The 24,739-nt window shown below is 39.1% G+C and overlaps 1 pseudogene; it reads right to left on the bottom strand.

Annotated features, from left to right (window-relative positions):
- Positions 1-5,640: 5,640 nt before the first annotated feature.
- LOC103224816 (phosducin-like protein 3 pseudogene) overlaps positions 5,641-24,739 on the bottom strand; it is a 29,946-nt pseudogene continuing 10,847 nt past the window's right edge.

Genomic DNA, 24,739 nt, shown 5'->3' on the forward strand with positions numbered 1-24,739 from the left:
GAGAAACATAAGCAATAGGTAGTGAAAAGAAGTATTCCATCACTTCCCATGGAGAATATGTTTCTTAGGTAAAGAGACAAATACTCCAGTACTTTTTACCCAGAATGAGCAATTTACAGTAATGACTTCTTCATTGTCTTTTGACATTATAGAATCATTTTTTGGAAGTAACAAAAGTTTAGTAAATGGATAGATGGACAAGTATACAACATAAAACAGTACAAATGTCTTAAATACAGTTCAAGATACACGAGACGAAAACAAAGAATTTCACAGAACTCCTCTAATATTCCACTCAAATGTCACCTCCCAATGTGAAATTAATAATTACAATAATTAATCACATAGTTCTCCATGCTCCTATAATGTTTATATTTCATATTCCCTCTTTACAAAATGACTACACTAAACCATACGTTCATCCAAGACAGTAAACCCTTTTTATTAATCCTTTTATTCCAAGGCCCCAGCACAATTCTTTTCACACAGTAGTATTCAAAATATGTGGAATGATTTAATTATTTATTAAGTATAGCATAAAACACACTACCATGGCAAGGATTCCAAAGAAGTTCCTAATTTCATCACCCTCATCCCATTTCTACAACTGCCTTAGCTTAGGCCCTCATCAGTTCTAGCCTAGAGTGGTTCATATAGTTACCAAACTAGTGTTGCTGCCTTCATTTCTCTATAAAATATATCCTTCATAATCTTACTGAAATAGCTTTCTAAAAAGAAAATCATAAATCATAAATCTGGCCAGGTGCAGTGACTCACACCTGTAATCCCACCACTTTGGGAGGCCAAGGTGGGTGGCTCACTTGAGGCTAGGAGAGTTCAAAACCATCCTGGCCAACATGGCGAGGCCCCATCTCTACTAAAAATACAAAAATTAGCCAGGCATAGTCGCGCATGCCTGTAGTCCCAACTATTTGGGAGACTGAGGCAGGAGGACAGTTTGAGCCTGGGAGGTGGAGGCTGCAGTGAGCTGTGATCATAACACTGTACTCTAGCCTGGGCAACAGAGTCAGACCTTGTCTCAAAAAATAAATAAATAAAAATAAATTTTTTACTTTGAAATATAAAAACTGAAAAGCAAAGGGAATGGAAAAGATACGGAATCTCCCTGGGATGTACAATAGAAGACTAAAATTTTAACTGTAATACGAAGGAACATTAAAGAACCATCATTTAAAATTAAAAAACAAAGACTTTATTTTTTATATAAACTTATAAGGAAAGGTGACAGGTATAAAGATGATGTTTAAAATATAAAATGCAAGAAATTCATTCTGATATGAACATGTTTATAACAGAAGATTTGTGAGGGTGAAAATTTCCAAAATCCTGGCCACAGATTTTTAAAAAGAAAAGAAAAGGAGGATATATTAGAAAATATTCTTAAAGATGTTTCCTGTCTTGGCTGTGATTAATACTATTCTCTACAGACAAATTCAGTATCTGACCAGTAATCAAACTTTTAAATTTTATTTTATTTCTTAGAGATGGGGTCTCGTAGTGTTGACAAGGCTAGATTCAAACTCCTGGGCTCAAGTGATCCTCTGGCCTCAGCCTCCTGAGGCTGGGAGTAGCTAGGACTGCAGGTACACACCACTGCACCCAGCTCAGTAAAGAAACTTCTTAACATTTCTGCCAGAAAGTCTGACGCAGTGTTCAAACTCAACAGGTACAAAATCACATTCAATCTTCCAAGTTCTCTCTTTCGGTTCCCAATCTTAGTCTGAGCAGGGTTCTCAGGTAGGGATGGCAGATTGTATTTTTTTTAAATGGCTGCTACCGTATCTCCCATCCCACATGATTTTTTAATGTGGTTGTGACACAGCACCTGTGACTCAGGTATCACAGTCACATTAAGAAGATAGTGTGGAATGGGAGATTTCAACTGAGTGGTGAAGTCTACGTCTCCTTCCTCTAAACCTGGGCAGACATTCACAACTACCTCACCTAATGCGAGTATAACAAAAGGGAAACTATGTAACTTCCAAGGCCAGGTCATAAAAGGCAATACAGTTTCTGATTGCTCCTTTTGGGACACTCACTCTTGGAACCCAGTAACCATGCCAGAGAAACCACATGGAAAGCCCACATTTTGGTGATCTGTCCCATAAATCTCTACACATGTGAATGAGCAAGCCTCAAGACGACTCTAACCCAGCCACTGACTACAACTGCATGAAAACCGTAAGAGAGAACCACCTGGCCAGGTGCGGTGGCTCACATCTGTAATCCCAGCACTTTGGGAGGCTGAGGTGGGCAGATCACCAGAGATCAGAAGTTCGAGAAGAGCCTGGCCAACATGGTGAAACCCCATATCTGCTAAAAATACAAAACTTAGCCAGGTGTGGTGGCAGGCACCTGTAGTCCCAGCTACTGGGTAGGCTGAGGCATGAGAATCCCTTGAACTCAGGAAGTAGATGTTGCAGTGAGCCAAGCTCGCACCACTGCACTCCAGCCTGAGCAACACAGTGAGACTCTGTCTCAAAAAAACACAGAGAGAGAGAGAACTGCCTAACCAAGCGAAGTCAATCCCGAGAACCATGAGAGATAATTAAATTGTTATCTTAAGCCACAGCATTTTGGTGTAATTCAAATGGAACAGCAGGTTAGTAATCTGATAGTCTTCAAACCAATCTCATATAAACATTTTAAAGAAAAAGGTAAAAACCTTAATAGGGACAGGAAATAAAAGAAGAACCACTGATGGTAGCCATTCAATAAAACAAGCTTTGGGTCTCGTAGAGTACAGTTTAGGAAACAACTAATGTTATTCAAGCAAAAAGCCAGGTGAGAAAGGAGTCTTACTCCAACTACAGTAGCTTATCCAAGTTTTCCTCCAACCCACATATACTACTAATAAGTAAAGAGTTCCAGTAAATGCATTTTTTTCACCTCATTAATGTTCCAGTGCCATTTTAGTACTTATATATTGGCACCCCAGGAACTTACCCAGCAGCCAGCTCCTTAATGAGTATGTACATTATAATCCACTTGTCTCATGAACTCAGAAATTTAAGTATATTCTAGATACTATCCTCTCCTTCTCCCAACTCTACGTTCAATTGAACATCAAGTCTTGTCAATCTTACCTCTTAAATCTTTCAAATCCATCCACTTCTCTCCATTCCCACTGCCATATCCCATAACGCCTCCATCTTTCTGTAGCCTAGATTTTTGCAAGAATCCTACTCTGCCCCATTTTGTACCCATCTAGCCTACTCTCCACACAAATACAAAATCTAAATCTGATTGTATCATTTCCATACTTAACACCATTCATTGTCATCCTATTGCCCCTAGGATAAAGTCCATACTTTCATAACATAGCTGACAGCGTTCTGCTCTGTTTGATTTGGCTTCTGCTTACTTCTCTAGTATGACATCTTATTCTCTATTCTCAAATTCTTACTCTATGCAGTAGTCATCTTGATCAACACAAACCCTCAATTCTCAATCTTGCCTATCTCTATTTTCCAAAACATACCTTCACACCAATACATGCTACAACATGAATGGACCTTGAAAACATTATACTAAGTGAAGGAAGCCAGTCACAAACAACCACATATTATGTGGCTCTATTAATATGAAATGTCCAGAATAGGCACATTCACAGAGACAGAAAGTATATTAGTGTTGCCAGAGGCTGGGGAGAGGAGGAAATGGCGTGTGACTACTAATAGGTAGGGAGTTTCTGGGGTGATGAAAATGTTCTGGAATTATAAATGGTGATGGTTACACAACTCTGTGAATACACTGAATTTCACTGAATGTATGTTTAAAAGTGAATTTTATGATATATGAATTATATCTTAACAAACAGTTTTTTTAAAAAGAAGTCTTCATCCATATTATTATTATTTAAGCCTTGAACACTCTCCAAACTTTGCGCCTGCCATTGTCAGTTGACTCTTACTTGTCCTCCTCATTCTATCCAAGACATCACTTCTTCCATTAAGTCCTTCTGATCTAGGTCTGAGATAGATGCCCCTTCGATCTTGTGTACCTTTTACCCCTATCAGAGCACTTATCAACTGATCCATGATTTTTCTAAAACTGTCTGTCTCTCCCTTCCAGGCTATTAAGGTTTCTCAGGATAGAGATTGCTTCTTTTGTCATTGTATCCCTGATGTATGATACCATGTATAATAGAGAGTATATGCTCATACTTGTGAATCAAATTAAAATAACTAAAGGATTTACTTTCAAAGAACTTCCACCTAGGAAATGGTCCCATACAAAGGATCCCAAGAGTTGTACTGGGACCACTAAAACTTCAATGTACTTACTACTTCAAAGTTTATTAATGCCAGCACATACTAAAGAACAATTCAAGGCTGGGCACGGAAGCTCACGCCTGTAATCCCAACAATTTGGGAGGCCAAGACAGGCGCATCACCTGAAGTCGGGAGTTCAAGACCAGCCTGACCGACATGGAGAAACCCTGTCTCTACTAAAAAATACAAAACTAGCCAGGTGTGGTGGTGCATGCCTGTAATCCCAGCTACTCAGGAGGCTGAGAAAGGAGAATCACCTGAACTCGGGAGGCAGAGGTTGCGGTGGGCCGAGATTGCGCCAGGCCGAGATCGCACCATTGCACTCCAGCCTGGGCAACAAGAGCAAAACTCGTCCCAAAAACAAAATAAAAAGAACAATTCAGACTTAAACCATGTTTTCTCAAGGATTTGTGCTGTCTATTCACAATCACAACTTAACAGAAAGTTCCTATTAGTTCGATGATTTACCTTTAAAGAAAGAAAAAGTGTGATTCAAGAGTGTGACCACAGCAATGGAATATCTGGCAAAACTGAGTCTGGAATTTTAAATCAACCATTAGCGATATGTAACAAAGCTGGCTTGATATTTAATCAAAATGAACATCTTTTATGAAGAGTCAGTGGAGTTTGGTGGAAGGAGCACTGGTACAAAAATTTGGCTGATCCAGGCTTGAATTCATGTTCTATTATTTATTGTATTATTATTATTTTTTAATAGAGACAGGTTTTTGCTGTGTTGCCCAGGCTTGTCTGGAACTCCTGGGATCAAGCAATCCTCCTGCCTCAGTCTCCCAAAGTGCTGGGATTACAGGCATGAGCCACCACACCCAGTCCATGCTGTATTATTTAATAGCTGTTGCTACTTTGAGCAAGATAACCTCCCTGAATCTCAGTTTCTTTACACTTTATATGAAAACTATACTTTGCAGGATATTTTTAATGGTGACGAAGGTGTTTATATAAAGTGCCTTGCACAAACCTGATATGTAACTGCTCAATAAATGACAGCTATTATTATTCATCATCAAAAAGCATTTTGTGTGAAAGAATTAGAAGAGAAAGGCAAAGATGCAATTTGAACCATGAAACCAACCAGTGGACTAGTTTATACAATTAATAATCCACTAGGGCCACTGGTCTTAAGTGATCAACTCAAGTCTGAACAATGAAACAGAAAAATAGGAACAAAAAAGTAACCTGATGTTCAACTTTCTGAAGAGGCTAAGTAAATTTGATCCTAAAAAGACACCTTTGAATACGAACACCCTTACTCACAGCGGCAGAAAAAAGAAATGAAGTAAACTCTGAAAAGAGCTTTATTCCTGTAGATCAAGCCCAAAATACATTAAGAGAATAGGATCTGGGAAGCTGACATTGTTGCTTCCCCACATTCACACAGGGCTTCAATTTCCAGGATATCCATCTGGCATCTTTCACAAACATCAAATTCCCAGTCAACAGCTATAAAGAACAAGGTGATTGTTTTCACCTAGTACACACTAAACAAAAAGCAGAGTAGTTTAACAAATATTGGAAAATGTGGTAACAGATGTATCAAATATACATAGGCATTGAAATCTCTAGAACAGCAACCGATTTGCGATTGGAACTAAAAGAAGGAGCATGTTTAATTCTCATGTCTGGAGTAATCAGACTCAAAATGATATAAATTTGCATAAACATGACATAGGGACAGAAACTATTGAGATATACAACATCCCTGTGATGGTTAATTTTACATGTCAACTTGACTGGGCCAAGGAATGCCTAGACATTTGATTAAATATTATTTCTGGGTGTGTCTGGGAGAATGTTTCCGGAAGAGATAAGCATTTCAATGGAACTGAGTACAACAGATTGCCCTCCCCATGATATAAATACATACCTACATATATATAATTCTCTCTGTGTGTGTACACACATAATGAGACTTATTAAATGAAACTGACTCACAAACTTATGGAGGCTGAGACATCTCATGATTTGCTGTCTGCAAGCTAGAAACCTCTATCTCTGGGCTGCGCACGGTGGCTCACGTCTGTAATCCCAGCATTTGGGGAGGTCGAGGTGGGCAGATCACCTGAGGTCAGAAGTTCGAGAAGAGCCTGGCCAACATGGTGAACCCCCGTCTCTGCTAAAAATACAAAAATTAGCCAGGTATGGTGGCAGGCACCTCTAGTCCTAGCTACTCAGGAGGCTGAGGCATGAAAATGCTTGAACCTGGGAGGTGGAGGTTGCAGTGAGCCGAAATCATGCCACTGCACTCCAGCCTGAGTGACAGAGCGAAACTGTCTCAAAAAAAAAAAAAAAGAAAGAAACCTCTATCTCCTTCTGGTTCTGTTTCTCTGGAGAATGTAAAGTAGTATATAGATTGTCTATCCATGATTGAAATATTAATTAATATCATATTAGTCCAAGTCTATATCTCCAGATGGTACACATCTCTTGGATCTTCTTTGCCAAAAGAATTATAGAACTGTCTACCGCCACCCCATATACACATATACACTTTTCATCACAAGATAAAATACCATGTTCAGGGAAAACCTATCTACCTAACCAGTTTATTAGTCTGGTGTGAGCTCCTGACCTAAGCTAAATGAATTACAGACCCTTCTATGCTATGCCCGAGAGATACAGCTACAATAGCTGCCTTTGGATTCTGTGAGATATTGTCATATTCTTATAACTCTTATTTTTTTTCTAACTTAGCTCCAGTGGATTGCCTTAACCTGCAACAAGAATCTTAAAAAATATATCCCAATAGCATGATATAAATTGAGGCAGATGGCATCAAAATCAGTTTCAACTTTAATAGGACACCTATACTTTCAAAGATCAGACACTAAACTGAGATATTCTATGATCTACAAGTAGATAACAAGAGACAAATTCATGGAAAGAGGGATGGGTCTTATATTTCGGATCATTCTAGGTGGCCAACTAACAGGGAGATATAATTTGTATACCACAAATTGTGTGAACCAAGAGTAATAACAAGAGTATACATAGACTTCCAGTTTCTAGTGCAGCATTTAAGAAGCTTGGAAGTCACTATTCTGCCCAAACAACAAAGTGAAAAGACTGAAACATCAACAACTCTTCTTAGATCAATAAAAGAAGTGAGGTGGCCAGGCATAGTGGTTCACACCTGTAACCCAGTGCTTTGGGAGGCCAAGGTAGGAAGACAGCTTGAGGCCAGGAGTTTGAGACTAGTCTGGGCAACATAGCGAGATCCAGTCTCTATTAAAAATAAATAAATAAATTTTAATTAGCCAGGCATGGTGGTGCACACTTGTAGACCTACTCAGGAGACTGAGACAGAAGGATTGCTTGAGCCCATGAGTTCAAGGTTATAGTGAGTTACCACTGCACTCCAGACTTCGCAACAGAGTGAGACTCCATCTCTAAAAAAAAAAAAAAAAAAAAAAAAAAAGCTGGGTGTGGTGACTTTGCCCTGTAGTCCCAACACCTTGGGAAGCCGAGGTGGTCAGAGAGCTTAAGCTCAGAAGTTCAAGACCAGCCTGGGCCACTTTGCGAAACCCTATTGCTACAAAAAATACAAAAATGAGCCGGGTATAGTAATGCATGGCTGTAGTCCCAGCTACCTGGGGAACTGAGGTGGGAAGATTGCTTGAGCCCAGGAGGGCCAGGCTGCAGTAAGCCCAGATCATGCCACCACATTCCAGCCCAGGTAACAGAATAAGGTCCTGTCATCAGAAAACAAAAAACAAAAAAACAAAACAAAACAAAAAAATTCACAGCACAAACCACTAACACAAATTTGAAGGGACAGACAGGTGAATACAAAAAAAGTCACAAATTACCCGAGCAGAAACCCACAAGCAGGAACCTCTGTGGGAACCAGAGGTCAGGCAGAAAAGCTTGAATTATAATTGACAAACTGCTAGAGGCTTAGTGTGGACAACTCTGAGAGTTAAAAACTTCAACCAGACTTCCACACGTTTGTGGGGAGCTTGACCTAGATCTCACAGCATCAAGGGGGAAATCCCCTCATTTTTCTACAAGGGAAAGGGGAAAGGGAACCATTTTGAAATAAGCCAGAGCATTCTACTCTTTTTTCTTTTTTTTTTTTCAGACAGGGTCTCATCACTCTGTTACCCAGGCTGGAGTGCAGTGGCGAGATCTCGGCTCACTGCAACCTTCAACTCCCGGGTTCAAGTGATCCTCCCGCCTCAGCCTCTTGAAGAGCTGGGATTACAGGCACAGGCCACAACGCCCAGCTAATTTTTGTATTTTTAGTAGAGATGGGGTTTCACCGTTTTGGCCAGGCTGGTCTCAAACTCCTGACCTCAAGCAGTCTGCCCACCTCAGCCTCCCAAAGTGCTGGGATTAGCAGGCATGTGCCACCCCAGCCTAAGAGCATTCCATTCTTAATACGGTCTGCCCTCAGCAGAAACTATTTGACCAAAGCCTTACCTGCTGTGGTTATATCAGAGCCTAACTGACCTGGGGAAAGCTCCAGCCCTTTCTTGCTATCCTGTCCCCTCTAAACAGGGGAGAAAACTGAGAAGCACCTGTGAAGTTCACAGTCCAGGAGCAGAGGCTTGCTAAAAGACTGAGACTTAATTGTAGAACTATAGAATGCTCCCCTTCTCCCAACAGCTTATCACATTACTAAAGGTCTACTTTCAGCAGTTCCTCTTACCCAATATATCATGTACAGCTATCAAGAAAAGATTACAAGGCATAAGGTTAAAAAAAAAAAAAAAGTTTCAGGAGAAAGAACAAACATCAGAACTAGACTCAGATATAGCAGAGATGCTGGAATTATCAGACCAAGAATTTAAAACAACTATAATTAATATGCTAAGGGCTATAATGGGTAAAGTAGACAGCATGCAAGAACAGATGGGCAATGAAAGTATAGAAAAATTCTAAGAAAGAACCAAAAAGAAATGCTAGAGATCAAAAACACTATAACAGAAATGAAGAATGCCTTTGATAGGTTTATTCAGGAGACAGGACATGACTGAGGAAAGAATCTCTAGTTTGAGGATATCTCAATAGAAACCTCCAAACCTGAAGCAAAGTGAAAAATAATAATAATAATAATAAATAATAAAACAGAACAGAATACTCAAGAACTGTGGAACAAATACAAACGATGTAACATACGTGTAATAAGAATACCAGAAGGAAAAGAAAGAGAAAAAAAAATTTTGTAACAAAAATGACTGAAAATTTCCCCCAAATTAATGCCAAGTACCGATTCCCAGATATAGAAAGCTCAGAGAACACTAAGCATGAAAAATGCCCAAAAAAACCCTATACATAGTTATATTCAAACTATAGAAAATCAAAGTTTAAAAAAAAAAAAAAAAAAAAAAAGATGGGGCCGGGCGTGGTGGCTCACACCTGTAATCCCAGCACTTTGGGAGGCCGAGGTGGGCAGATCACAAGGTCAGGAAATCAAGACCATACTGGTTAATACAGTGAAACCCTGTCTCTACTAAAAAATACAAAAAAAAAAATTAGCCAGGCGTGCTGGCAGGTGCCTGTAGTCCCAGCTACTTGGGAGGCTGAGGCAGGAGAATGGCGTGAACCTGGGAGGTGGAGCTTGTAGTGAGCCGAGATTGCACCACTGCACTCCAGCCTGGGCTTTTTTTGAGACTGCGTCTCAAAAAAAAAAAAAAAAAAAGATGGGTCTGCCTTTGGGAGGCCAAGGCAGGTGGATCATTTGAGGTCAGGAGTTCAAGACCAGCCTAGCCAACATGGTAAAACCCCGTCTCTACTAAAAATATGAAAATTAGCTGGACGGTAGTGGGACAAGCCTGTAATCCCAGCTACTTGGGAGTCTAATGCAGGATAATTGCTTGAGCCTGGGAGGTGGAGGTTGAGGTTAGCCGAGATCGGGCCACTGCACTCCAGTCTGGGCAAGAGAGTGAGGTGCTGTCTCAAAAAAACAAAGCAAAACAAAAAAACACTATACCTACAGAGGAGTAAAGAAAATAATTACAACCAATTTATCCTAAGAAACCTAAACAAGAAGAAAGAGGAGTGAAGAAACCATATAAGCAAGAAGAAGAGAAAAAAAAAGACCAACCTAAAAATCTGTAAAATTGTCCTTCAAACGTCAAGATTATATCAATAATCACTTTGGGCTGGGCGTGGTGGCTCACGCCTGTAACATCAGCACTTTGGGGGGCCAAGGTATGCAGATCACCTAAGGTCAGGAGTTCGAGAGCAGCCTGGCCCACGTGGCAAAACTCTGTCTCAACTAAAAATACAAAAATTAGCCAGGCGTGGTGGCGCGTGCCTGTAATTCCAGCTACTCGGGAGGCTGAGGCATGAGAATTGCTTGAACAAGGGAGGCAGAGGTTGCAGTGAGCCAAGATCGCGCCACTGCTCTCCAGCCTGGGTGACAGAGTAAGACTTCATCTCAAAAAAATAATACATAAAATAAAATTTTTAAAAAATTGCTTTGAAGCTCAGTGGCCTAAATGCACCAATCAAAAGACAGAGACTTTGTCGTAATGCATCAAGAAATAAGACCCGGGCCAGGCACAGTGGCTCATGCCTGTAATTCCAGCATTTTGGGAGACTGAGGCAGGTGGATCACTTGAGGCCAGGAGTTCAAGACCAGCCTGGCCAACACAGTGAAACCCCATCTCTACTAAAAATACAAAAAAATTAGCCAGGCATGGTGGCCACATGTGCTATCCCAGCTACTCAGAAGGCTGAGGCATGAGAATCATTTGAACCCAGGAGGTAGAGGTTGCGGTGAGCCAAGATCACACCACTGCACTCCAACTTGGGCAACAGAGTGAAACTCTGTCTCAAAAATAAGTAAATAAAAAATAAGACCCAACTATATGCTATCTACAAGAAAGCTGCTTCAAGTGTAGACACATATAGATTAAAAGTAAATGGATGGAGAAGCATATACCATGCTAACACCAATCAAAAGAAAATAAGAGTAGCTGTATCAATTTTAGACAGAGCAGAGTTCAGATTAAGGAATGTTATCAGAGATGAAGAGGGGCATTACATAATGATAAAGGGGTCAATTAATTCTCAAGAAGACATAACAGGCAGGGCACAGTGGCTCATGCTTGTAATCCCAGCACTTTGGGAGACCAAGGCAGGCAGATCACCTAAGGTCAAGAGTTCAAGACCAGCCTGGTCAACATGGCGAAACCCCGTCTCTACTAAAAATACAAAACAAAACAAAAAAATTAGCCAGGAGTGATGGTGGACACCTGCAGTCCCAGCTCCTTGGGAGGCTGAGGCAGGAAAATGGCTTGAACCCAGGAGGCAGAGGTTGCAGTGAGCCGAGATCGCACTCCACTCTGGGTGGCAGAGTGAGGCTTCATCTCAAAAAAAAAAAAAAGACATAATCTAAGCCAGGCGCAGTGGCTCATGCCTATAATCCAGGCACTTTGGGAGGCCAAGGCAGGCGGATCACCTGAGGTCAGGAGTTCAAGACCAGCCTGACCAACGTGGAGAAACCCCCATCTCTAGTAAAAATACAAAATTAGCCGGGCATGGTGGTAGTGCATCCCTGTAATCCCAGCTACTTGGGAGGCTGAGGCAGGAGAATCGCTTGAACCCAGGAGGCAGAGGTTGACGTGAGCCGAGAACGCACCATTGCACTCCAGCCTGGGCAACAAGAATGAAACTCCATCTCAAAAATAAAACAAAACAAAACAATACAAAACAAAATAAATAACATAAAATATCTTTAGCATGTTTGAGCCTAACAACAGAGTGTCAAAATATATGAGGCAAAAACTGACGGAACTGCAAGGAGAAATAGATAAACAACAGTCTCCACTGCTGCAGCTCTACCAGACACCCCTGTATCAGAAATGAACACATCTAGCAGGCAGAAAATCAGCTGAACTCAAAACACTATAAATAAAATGGACATTTGTAGACTACTTCATCCAACAACAGTAAAACACGCACACTTCTTAAGCTCACATGGGACATTCACCAAAACAGATCACATTCTGGGCCATAAAATACATCTTAACAAATTTGAAACAATTTAAAAGAAAGAACAGAAATCATACAATGTCTGCTCTCAGAACACAAAGGAATCAAACTAGATATCCATAACAGAAAGCTTGAAAATCTCAAAATACTTGGAGATTAAAAAACATACTTCTAAATGAACACATAGGTCAAAAAGAAAACTGAAGAGAAACTTTAAAATATTTTGAAATAAAAGTGAAAACACAACAAAATTTGCAAAATACAGCAAAAGCAGCACTTAGAAATTTACAGCATTAAATCCAAGAATTCAAAAAGAAGATCTAAAATCGATCACCTAAGCATCTACTTTAGGAAACGAGAAAAATAAGAGCACTATAAATCCAAACTAAGTTGAAGAAATAATAAAAATCAGAGGAGAAATCAGTGAAATCAGAAACAGAAAATCAATGGAGAAAAATAAATGAAAAAGCTGGTTATTTGAAAAGGCTGATAAAATCAAAAGCCTATAGCCAGGCTAACTAAGAAAAAGAGAGGACAGATTCCATGGACATTAAAAGGATAAGGAATACTATTTATAACTCTATGGCCACAAATTTGATAACTACATGAAATAGATCAAATCCTTAAAAGACACAACCTGCCAAAACTTACCCGAGAATATAAACAGACAATATGAACAGGACTATATTAAAGAAATGTAATCAATAGTTAATAATCTTCCAAAACAAAAAGCACCAGGCCCAGATGAATTCACTGATGAATTCTGCCAAAAATTTAAAGAAGAAATTATACCAAGCCTCTACAATCTCTTTTAGAAGACAGAAGCAAAGGAAATACTTCCTAACTTATTCTGAGGCCAGCGTTACCCTAATACCAAAACCAGACAAAGGCATTACAAGAAAAGAAAACTAAAGACCAATATTTCTCATGAACATCAATGCAAAGATCCCCAATAAAATATTAGCAACTCAAACATGACAATGGGCCAGGTGTGGTGGCTCACGCCTGTAATCTCAGCATTTTGGGAGGCCAAGGAGGCAGGCGGGTCACCTGAGGTCAAGAGTTTGAGACCAGCCTGACCAAAATAGTGAAACCCTATCTCTTCTGAAAATACAAAAATTAGCCAGGTGTGGTGGCACACACCTGTAATCCCAGCTACTCAGGACCTGAGCGACAGAGTGAAACTGTGTCTCAAAAAAACCTGACAATGTATAAGAAGAATTATAGACCACAACCAAGAAGGATTTATTCCAGGTACATAGGCTGGTTCAACATTTGAAAATCAGGCCAGGCGCAGCTGCTCATGTCTGTAATGCCAGCACCGTAGAAGGCCAAGGTGGGCAGATCACTTGAGGCCAGGAGCTCGAGACCAGCCTGGCCGACACAGCAAAACCCCCTCTCTACTAAAAACACAAAAAATTAGCCAGGCATGGTGGCACATGCCTATAATCCCAGCTACTCAGGAGGCTGAGGCACAAGAATCACTTGAACCCAAGCCTATAGCCAGGCTAAGAAAACACAAAAACCCAAGGGGCAGAGGTTGCAGTGGACCAAGATCGTGCTATTGCAATCCATCCTGGGCACAACTCTGTCTCAAAAAAGTAGAAAAAAAACAAATTTTTTAAAATTTGAAAATCAGTTAATGTAATCCATCATATCAACAGGCTAAGCAAGAAAAATCACATGATCATATCAACAGATGCAGAAAAACCTAATGGCAAATTCTAATTGATTCATAACAAAACTCTCAGTACAGTAGGAATAGAGGGGAATTTCCTCAACTTGGTAAAGAGTACCTATTAAAAAAGCCCTACAGTTGGCCAGGCATGGTGGCTCACGCCTGTAATCTCAGCACTTTGGGAGGACAAGGCAGGTGGATCACCTGAGGTCAGGAGTTCAAGACCAGCCTGACCAACATGGTGAAACTCCATCTCTACTAAAAATACAAACATTAGCCGGGCATGGTGACACATGCCTGTAATCCCAACTACTTGGGAAGCTGAGGCAAGAGAATCACTTGAACCCAGGAGGCAGAGGGTGCAGTGAGCCAAGATGGAGCCACGGCACTCTAGCCTGAGCAACAAGACGACGATGTCCCCTCTCACCACTGCTTTTCAACGTCATACTGAAAGCTCCCAGCAAATTCAATAAAGCAAGAAAAGGAAATAAAAGGTATACAGATTGGGAAGGATGAAACAAAACAATTTTTGTTCACATATGACATGACCATCTATGTAGAAAATCTGAAAAAAATTACCAAAAAACCTCCAGGAATAAGTGATTATAGCAGGGTTACAGGATGCAAGGTTAATATATAAAAACCAATCACTTTCCTGTATACCACCAATGAACAAGTCAAAGTTAAAATTAAAAACACAATACAATTTTTACATTAGCACCAAAATAAACAAAACGCTTCTGTATAAATCTAACATAATATGTTCAAGATTTACATGAAAAAAACAACAGAACTCTGATCAACACTATCAAAGAACTAAATAAATGAGAAGATATTCCATGTTCATGAACAGAAAGACTTAATATTGTCAAGATGTCATTTCTTCCCAACTTGATCTACAGATTCAACACAATCCCAATCAAAATCCCAGCAAGTTATTTTATAAATATTGACAAATTGATTCTAAAATGTATATGGAGAGGACAAAGACCCAGAATAACCAACACATTATTGACAGAGAACAAAGTTTGAAGCCTAACACTACCCTACTTCAAGACATACTGTAATCAAGACAGTGTAAAATTGGTGATAGACAAATAAATCTATAAAACAGAACAGAGAGGCCAGAAATAGACACACACAAATATAGTCAGCTGATCTTTGACAAAAAAGCACAAGTAATACAATGGATCAAAGATAGTATTTTTACAAATGGTACTGGAACTAGACATCCACATACAAAAAAGGATAAATCTAGACACAGACCCCCTATACCTTTCACAAGAGCTAACTCAAAACAAATCAGAAAACTAAATGTAAAACACAAAGCTATTAAACTACTAGAAGATAACAGTAGAAAATCTAGATGATCTTTGATTTGGCAATGACTTTTTAGATACAATACCAAAGGAATGATCTATGAAAACAAGAATTGATGGGCTGGACTTCACTAAAATTAAAAATGTCTGCTCTGTGGCCAGGCACAGTGGCTAACATCTGTAATCCCAGCACTTTGGGAGGCCAAAATGGGCAATCACTTGAGCTCAGGAGTTCAACACCAGCATGGGCAACATGACAAAACCCTGTAGTACCAGCTACTCAGGAGATTGAGGTGAAAAAATGGTTTGAGCCTGGAAGGTCGAGGCTGCAGTGAGCTGTGATTGCACCACTGCACTCCAGCCTGGGTGACAGAGTGAGAGGCTGTCTAAAAAAAAACAAAAAATAAAAATTCTGCTCTGCAAATGACACTGTTAAGAGGATGAAAAGACAAGCCACAGACTGGGAGAACATACTTGAAAAAGATATATCTGATAAAGTTCTATTATCCAAAATACACAAAGAACTTTTAAAACTCAAAAATAAAAAAACAACCGGATCAGAAAACAGACCAAAGACCTGTACAGACACTTCACCAAAGAAAGTATACAGATGGCAAACAGGCATTATAAGATACTCCGCATTATATGTTATAAGAAAAATACAAATTAAAAACTATGAGATTCCACCACAACCTATTAGGATGGCCAAAATCAGGAAGACTGACAACACCAAATGCTAGAGAGGATGTGGGTGCAACAGGGGCTCTCATTCATTGTTACGAGGATGCAAAATGGTACTGCCACTTTGGAAGACAGTTTGGCTGTTTCTTACAAAACTAAATATACTCTTACAATATAACCAGCAATTGTGCTCCTCAGTATTTACACAAAGTAGCTGAAAACATGTCTACACAAAAACCTGCACATAGACGTTTATGGCAGCCTTATTCATAATTGCCAAACTTAGAAGCAACTAAGATGTCCTTCAGTAGGTGAATGATAGGTAAATAAAAGCTGTGGTACATCCATACAATAGATTCAGCACTAGAAAGAAATGAGCTCTCAAGCCACAAAAAGATATGGAAGAACAAAGGCAAATTTCTAAGTCAAAGAAGCCAATCTCAAAAGGCTACATACTGTATGATTCCAAATATGTGACATTCTGGAAAAGTCAAAACTACAGAAATAATAAAAAGATCCGTGATTGTCAAAGACTAAGGGAGAGGAATGAATCAGCAGAGCAAAAAGATATTTAAGGTGGTGAAAACACTCTGTATTATATTATGATAAATGACAACATTAAACATATGTCCAAACCCATAAAATATACAACACCATTGAGTAAACCCCAAAGTACATGATAATCTTTGGGTGATAATGATGTTTCCATGTAGGTTCTTAAACTGAAACAATTGTGGAGGGTATCGATAATGGCAGAGGCTACACATGTGTGTGGGCAGGAGGTACACAGGAAATTTCTATTTTCCTCTCAATTTTGCTGTGAACTTAAAGTTGCTCTAAAAAACAAAGTCTACTAAAAAAGACAGAGTATATATAAAGCAGTGTTATGAGTCACTACTAATCCAGTCAATGCAAGTGATATATTTCACTTATAAAGTACCAATTGGAAATCTAGCCAAATTGGTAGGTCCACAAAATCATATAGCTTTATACTTGCAATAAAATTAGATCCTATGTATGCTCCTATCTTGACAACTCTTTGTGAGCATTTAGGGCATTGTTTCTAACTTTTAACCACATCAAATTTGAAAAGAACATAACCTGAATTGTCTCAGCCAAAGCTTAGGATAACAGTTAGATATAATAAATCCATGCTCAAATTACTTGTATTAAAGAACACTACAGGCTGGGCACAGCGGCCCACACCTGTAATCCCAGCACTTTGGGAGGTCGAGGTGGGCAGATCACCTGAGCTCAGGAGTTCAAGACCAGCCTGGGTGAAACCCCGTATCCACTAAAAATACAAAAATTTTCTGAGCGTGGTGGCGGCCGCCTGTAATCCCTGCTACTCCAGAGGCTGAGGCAGAAGAATCGCTTGAAGCCAGGAGGCAGAGGTTGTAGTGAGCCGAGATAGCATCACTGACCTCCAATCTGGGTGACAGAGTGAGACTCCGTCTAAAAAAAAAAAAAAAACACTACAATATTATTTAATGACAACCCAAAGAAAATCTCTGCCTATAGGTGCTCTTCCAGTGTGGCTCCCTTTTCTTCTAAAGTCTTTACCGCCCCCATTCAAATGACTCAGATTTCTATAAACATCACCTCGCACTCAAAAGCCAAGGCCACAGCTTCACCTATCTGATATGAAATACTTCTCCATCTGGTTGTTTCACTATACCTCAAATTTCAAACAGTGAACCTTCACATTCAACAGGAATATTTTCTCAAGAGAGCTGTCTACTTTCTATACATCCTCCTCTCTACCTTCTACTTATGCTCTCACTCCTCTCTGGCTTCTCCACCATTCTTGTTTGAAGTCACTGATAACTTCCATATTGTTAAAACTAATGGACACTTTTGGTCCATTATTTCTGTAGTTTCGACTTTTCCAGACACATATTTGGAAACTAATGGTCCTAATTTCATCTGACATCTTAGCAACATTCAATTATATTAGATCACATCCTCCTCCTTTATGAAACTCTTCTTCCATGACTTGTGAGATACTACAAATTCTTACTTTCTTCTATTTTTTTGACATCTATCTCTCACCTTCATCCCTGACTCCTCCTCTTCTACCCAATCTTAAATGTTGAAATTCCTCAGAGTTCTGTACTCAATCCTCTTCTTTTCTCAATTTATACTGTTTTCCAAGAGAATTATATCTACTATGATTGCTTCAAACACCATCTGTTAAGAAATTCCAATTTAAAAGAGTGACCTGTTTTCTGAGTTTTAAAGCTATACATCTAAGTGCCTACTCAATGTCTCCATGTCCCACACACATCTCAACACATACATCTATTTTCATACTAATCAATATTTTCTTCTCTATTCTCTGTATCATCTACCCAGTTGTTCATGCTATAGTCATTCTCTATCACTCCCTCTCCCCATAATGCTCACAATCAACATTCAATCATGTCCTTGTTTAATGAAAACCAATTTACTTTTCTGTCTACAACTACTACCTTGGTCCAAGCCACTATTATCTCACATCTGGATTACTGAAACATTATCTTCAATAATATTCTTATATCTACTTCTGCCACCTCCTCCTCTAATCCATTCTCCATTCGGCTGTTCAACTAATATTTTGAAAGATCTATTCAAGTGATTCTTTTACTTGAAATTCTTCAATTGTTTGATATTAAATACATCTTGATAATATTAATATAATTAAATATAATATAAAGACTCCTTACTAAGACCTTATGAGGTCTTGCATAATTTCAACACTTGCCTACCTCTCCAGTTTATACTTTTGTCGCTTTTTTTGCTTACTTCTCTACATCCACACTGACATCTTATTCCTCAAGAGCATCATGTTCTTTCCTACCTCTGATCCTTTATCCATGTGAATAAATGCTGAGATTTTATAAATTTACAAGTTAATAAATGCCACTAAAAAAATTATCCTATTAAATGCTATACAATTAATAATCAATCCTTCCAGGCCTTGTTGATGTTTATCATGACCTCCAATTGACCAAGTTTTGTTTTTATTTTTTTGAGACGGGGTCTTGCTCTGTTGCCCAGGCTAGAGTGCAATGGCGTGATCTTGGCTCACTGCAACCTCTGCCTCCTGGGTTAAAGCGATTCTCCTGCCTCAGCCTCCCGAGTAGCTGGGACTACAGGCTCCCACCACCAAGCCCAGCTAATTTTTTGTATTTTTAGTAGAGACGGAGTTTCACCATGTTGGCCAGGATGGTCTTGAACTCCTGGCCTCAAGTGATCCACCCACCTTGGCCTCCCAAAGTGCTGGGATTACAGGCGTGAGCCCGGTCAACTTACCAATTTTTACAGTGTGTTGATCTTTACACTCTTGACTTCTCTATCATTTCCATCAAGACTCCTTAAAAAGAACCACTGTAGACTTTCCTTTCAACATTTAGCACATTCTAAATATGTGACAGAGCACTCACTGGTTGAGAACTTTTGTAACATGGCATATGGTAAGATTTACTGGTCAGTAATGTACAAGTCTACCAAGTTAGAGCTCAGTGACAATGTACAGGGGCACCCAGATTGTGGACAAATAATAAGACTATACTGGCCGGGCACAGTGGCTCACGTCTGTAATCTCAGCACTTTGGGAGGCCAAGGTGGGCAGATCACAAGGTCAGGAGTTCCAGACCAACCTGGCCAACATGGTGAAACCCAATCTCTACTAAAAAATACAAAAATTAGCCAGATGTAGTGGCGCGCACCTATACTCCCAGCTACTCAGGAGGCTGAGGCAGAAGAATTGCTTGAATCCAGGAAGAGGAGGTTGCAGTGAGCTGAGATCGGGCCACTGTACTCGCGCCTGGGCGACAGAGTAAGACTCTGTCTCGGGGAAAAAAATAATAATAATAAAATAAAAGACTATACTGAAACAGACTTCATATATCTTTTAATGCTATTCATTTATCAAAAATTTTCATAAACTAGTTAATACATTAATACTCTGTGTACAAAATAAAAATAAAAACACTCTGTGTCTATTTTGCAGGAAGAAGAGAGGGAATAATAATATTTATTGACCACTTACTATGTACCAGACACTCTTCCAAGTGCTTTTTAGGTATTAAATTTTTACTCTTCTTAACAATCCTCAATAGTGGGTACAGAATTAGGCCCTTCAAGATATATACTACAAGAGGGCAGAGATTTTCTCTTAATGCTCTTTGTTGTATTGCTGGTACCCAGAACAGTGTCTGGGATATATAGTAAGCACTCAAATATTTGCTGAATGGATAATGAAGAAATAGAGGCAAAAAGAATTTAAGTGACTTGCACAAGGTCACACACAGTGACACAGTCACAAGTTGAATCTAGGCAATCTGGTTTCACGTCTCAGATTCTTAGCCACTAGGTATGTATATATTTGGAAACAACATTCCTCCTTTACCTCTTTTCACCTTTAGAAATATTTTCAGTGTAAAAATGCTTCCATGAGCCAGAAGTTATGCTCATTGTTTTGCAAAGAAGAGAAAGAAAAAAAATAGTTTAATAACATATAAACACTATAGTGTATCTGAATTTATTAATACTCCCACTACAGATGGCAGTAAGCACTACAGAGCAGGGAGAGAGGTATAGGATAACAGGTTACTACCATGGATTTTAAAAATATATACAGGTCTATTGTTATATATTATTATAATATATTCATACATATTATTTAGCATAGCATTATAATCAATCAGCACTACACAGTGCAGTATTAAATAAGTTATGCATGTACATCTAGACTTGCTGTCTTTTTAAATAGCTGAATAGCATTCCATTAAACAGATGTATAATACTGTAATTTAGCTCGCATCCCTATCAATAAGCATTTAGATTGCTTCCATGTTTTCATGCATATCAACAATATAATGAATATCCTTGTACCTGTATCTTTACCCTTTAACATGCAATAAATCTCTAAAAGCAAAGTTTGAGAGGAAGGTAGTGCACATTTTAAATTTTAATAAATATTGCCAAGTTTTCCACCAAACATTGCTGTTTGTTTTTATTTCCTCAAAGGGGTATATACAAGAAATTTTTTCTTCTGATCTAATCATTACTGAATAAAATCAATCTTTTACCAATCTCACAGGTAGTAAATGGAACTTTATTTTCTAATCTGTATTTTTCGTTATGAATAAAAGCTAAACATCTATTTATATCTTTCATATGTTTATTGGCCTTTACGCAAATTGCCTACAAATATTCCTTATATGTATCATGTTTAGAATCTTAGTTTAATGTTTGAGTGAGTTTTTTTTTTTTTCATATGAAGGTCTTCCATTTTATGTAGTCAAATTCATCAATCTTCATTTTTGGCTTATGCATTTCGTATCATGCTTAGAAAAAGCCTTTGTTATGCCAGTATTATGAACACATTAGCCCATGTTTTCTATGCTATTTTCATGTTATTTTTGTTTGCTTCACTCTTTCATCATCTAGAATCTATTTTGGTAGGAAAGGCTCTATAACTTGTTTTTCTCATTCAATAATATATCCTAGATATCTTTCCAGATAAACTATTTTGCTTGTTTTTGAGATGGAGTCTGGCTCTGTTGCCCAGGCTGGAGTGCAGTGGCATGATCTCAGCTCACTGCAATCTCTGCCTCCCAGGTTCAAGTGATTCTTATGCCTTGGCCTCCCAAGAAGCTGGGATTACAACTACTTTGTTTTAATTGTACATACAGAATTCTAAAATATAACCATACATAGTTTTCCTGTTATTTATCAGTTATATAGAGCACTAATAAGCATTTACATTTTCCCCTACTTTTCAATGATTACCAAGAATGCTCCCATTAACACCCTTGTATATGCCTCCTTGGACGTGTGTGTGTGTGTGTGTGTGTGTGTGTGTGTGTGTGTGTGTGTGTGTGTGTTTGAAGATAAACATTAAGACATTAAGATGCAGAATTACTATTTCTGAGTCACTAGTGTGTATCTTTTTTATTTTTATTTTTTGAGACAAGAGTTTTGCTCTTGTTGCCTAGGCTTGAGTATAGTGGCACGATCTCGGCTCACTGCAACCTCCTTCTCCCCAGTTCAAGCAATTCTCCTGCTTCAACCTCCTGAGTAGCTGGGATTACCGGTGCCTGCCACCATGCCCAGCTAATTTTTGTATTTTTAGTAGAGGCGGGGTTTCACCATGTTGGCCAGGCTGGTCTCAATCTCCCGACCTCAGGTGATCCACCCATCTCGGCCTCCCAAAGTGCTGGGATTATACGCATGAGCCACCGCACCCGGCCATGTGTATCCTTTTTTTTTTTTTTTTTTTTTGATACTGACAAATTACCCTCCAAAATGACATGCTAATATGCTTTCATTTTAAAAATTAATTACCTGTATCCATTCATTCAACAGATATTTAAATGTTTTCTTTCTGTTAGGCACTGTTCTAGAGGTGGGATACACAGCACAATAATAGCCAACCAAGACGAGGGTACTACTCTGGTGATTAAGAGTGCAGGCTCTAAACTGCACCGAGTAGTCCCAGGTACTCAGGCGGCTGAGGCAGGAGGACTTTTTGAGCCCAGAAGTTCGAGTCCAGCCTAGGCAACAACAAACAAGAGTGCAGGCTCTAGAGACTGACTGCCTGAGTTCAAATGGCGGTTCAACAAGCATGAGATGTCTGATGTTGGACAAGTTACTCTACTCTTGTGCCTCAAGTCCCTTATCAATAAAACAGTAATAATAATAATAATAGTATCTATCTCACAGGATTGCTGTGGATTGTTTTGCCTACAGTTTAGAAAGTACTCAAAGATTTCTTATACTTAAATTTGCTATTACTATTATTTTTGCCAATGAGAGACACAAATAATATTTCATTATGGAAACATCATTTTCCTGATAAAAAGTAAGACTGAACATATATTTTTACTTTTTTAGCCTTTTGAATTTCCCATTCTATGACCTCCTGTTCAAATTCTTTGTCTGTTTTTTCTGTTATGATATTTGCATTTCTCCTTAATGATTTGTCCGAGTCTTTACATATCCTGTGCATTAATCCTGTTAAATATGATGCTAATATTTTCTAGTATGACACCTATGCTCTGACCCATAAGCTTTTGTTTGTGGCCAAATCACAAGGATGGCAGTATTGACTACTGTTTTTCCAAGAGAATTTCAAGTCCTGCTCTCTACTTTAAAAGGTTTGTAATTACTTAGATTAAGGGAAGGAGGTAGCAAATACCCTCCAAGCAACTGAGAGTAAAAGTCAAAGGCTTAGGAGCAATTTCTAACTTATCTACTCTTGTCTCCTAAATACCTGGTACACAATCTTGTACATAAAAGACTCCGGATGAACAAGCATATTTGAATGCAGCAAAATCTCCTTATTAGGTTACACACTTCTTATGGGCAATGATGGTGTCAAACTTACCTTGGTATCACTCCCACAATGCCTAAAAGTGCTTTTATACAGAACAAGCACTCAAATGTTTTTATAGGATAGATTGCATCTCTGAACATACATGAAAGTAGCTAAAGTAATCAACGTAAAACAAAGCAATCCCCTCCTATAAGATTACACCCTGATTTGCAGCGGCATGTAGCTCTGTACAGTCTGATGTTTGGGTATCTTCCTCTTAAATTCACTGTGTTTCAGGTGTTTGTTCTAGGAAAAAAAAAAATGTCCCTGGCAATTACTGTGTCCTAAACCTGTCTAGGTGCTGTTAAGACCATGTCCATTTAATATTTTTTATGTTTTAGTCTCTCTCCAAAGCATTTCTTCTCACTACCATTATTTAACAATAAGTCCATTTCAGCACACTAGACACAGCTTTTGGGTCTCTGGATTCTATTCTTTTCCCACACACCCTGCCTGGTTGAGCTCTCCTTTGCTAAGTGCCGCTAGACTGGTTACTTTCCAGGATATCACTCTTGGTGATCTAGGCTTACAGTTTCATGTGAAATCATGAGACAACGTGGTGTAATGGAAAAAAAGTGCAGGATTGTTGGAGCCAGATGATCTGGGTTTGTGTACTGGTTCAGCCATTTACTAACTATATGACCTTAATAACCCTAAGTATCAGTTTCCCTACTTTCAAATGGGGATAATATCAATAGTATCTAACCCATCTGTGTCATAGGACTGCAGTGAGGATTAGAAAATTAGATGACAGGCCGGGCGCGGTGTCTCAAGCCTGTAATCCCAGCACTTTGGGAGGCCGAGGCGGGTGGATCACGAGGTCAGGAGATTGAGACCATCCTGGCTAACATGGTGAAACCCCGTCTCTACTAAAAATACAAAAAACTAGCCGGGCGTGGTGGCGGGCGCCTGTAGTCCCAGCTACTCGGAGGCTGAGGCAGGAGAATGGCGTGAACCCGGGAGGCGGAGCTTGCAGTGAGCCGAGATCGCGCCACTGCACTCCAGCCTGGGCGACACAGCGAGACTCCGTCTTAAAAAAAAAAAAAAAAAAAAAAAAAAAAAAGAAAATTAGATGACAATGCAGAAATACTTCATAAAGAATTCTACAAATATATGTCACTACTATATGAAATATGGCTCAAAGAAGTATCAGTAAAAGGACTCTACCAGACAAGTCACTCCATGAGGGCCAGTGTCTGACTGGGTCAATGGCTGCATCTTCAAAGCCTGGTATATTTGTTGAAAGAATAACAGAGAATGAAAAGATAACTTATCAGTGACCTTAGCCGAATTAATAAATCTCTGGGCTCTCGGTTTCAATTTCCTCGTTTGTAAAGTAAGACCATCACCTCCCACCTCAAAAGACTGTAATGAAGAGTAAAAGAAAATAATATTCATTGACTGGACATGCTGGCTCATGCCTGTAATTCCAGTACTTTGG

This window comes from Chlorocebus sabaeus, chromosome 20 (genome assembly GCF_047675955.1).
Source record: "Chlorocebus sabaeus isolate Y175 chromosome 20, mChlSab1.0.hap1, whole genome shotgun sequence".
NCBI lineage: Eukaryota > Metazoa > Chordata > Mammalia > Primates > Cercopithecidae > Chlorocebus > Chlorocebus sabaeus.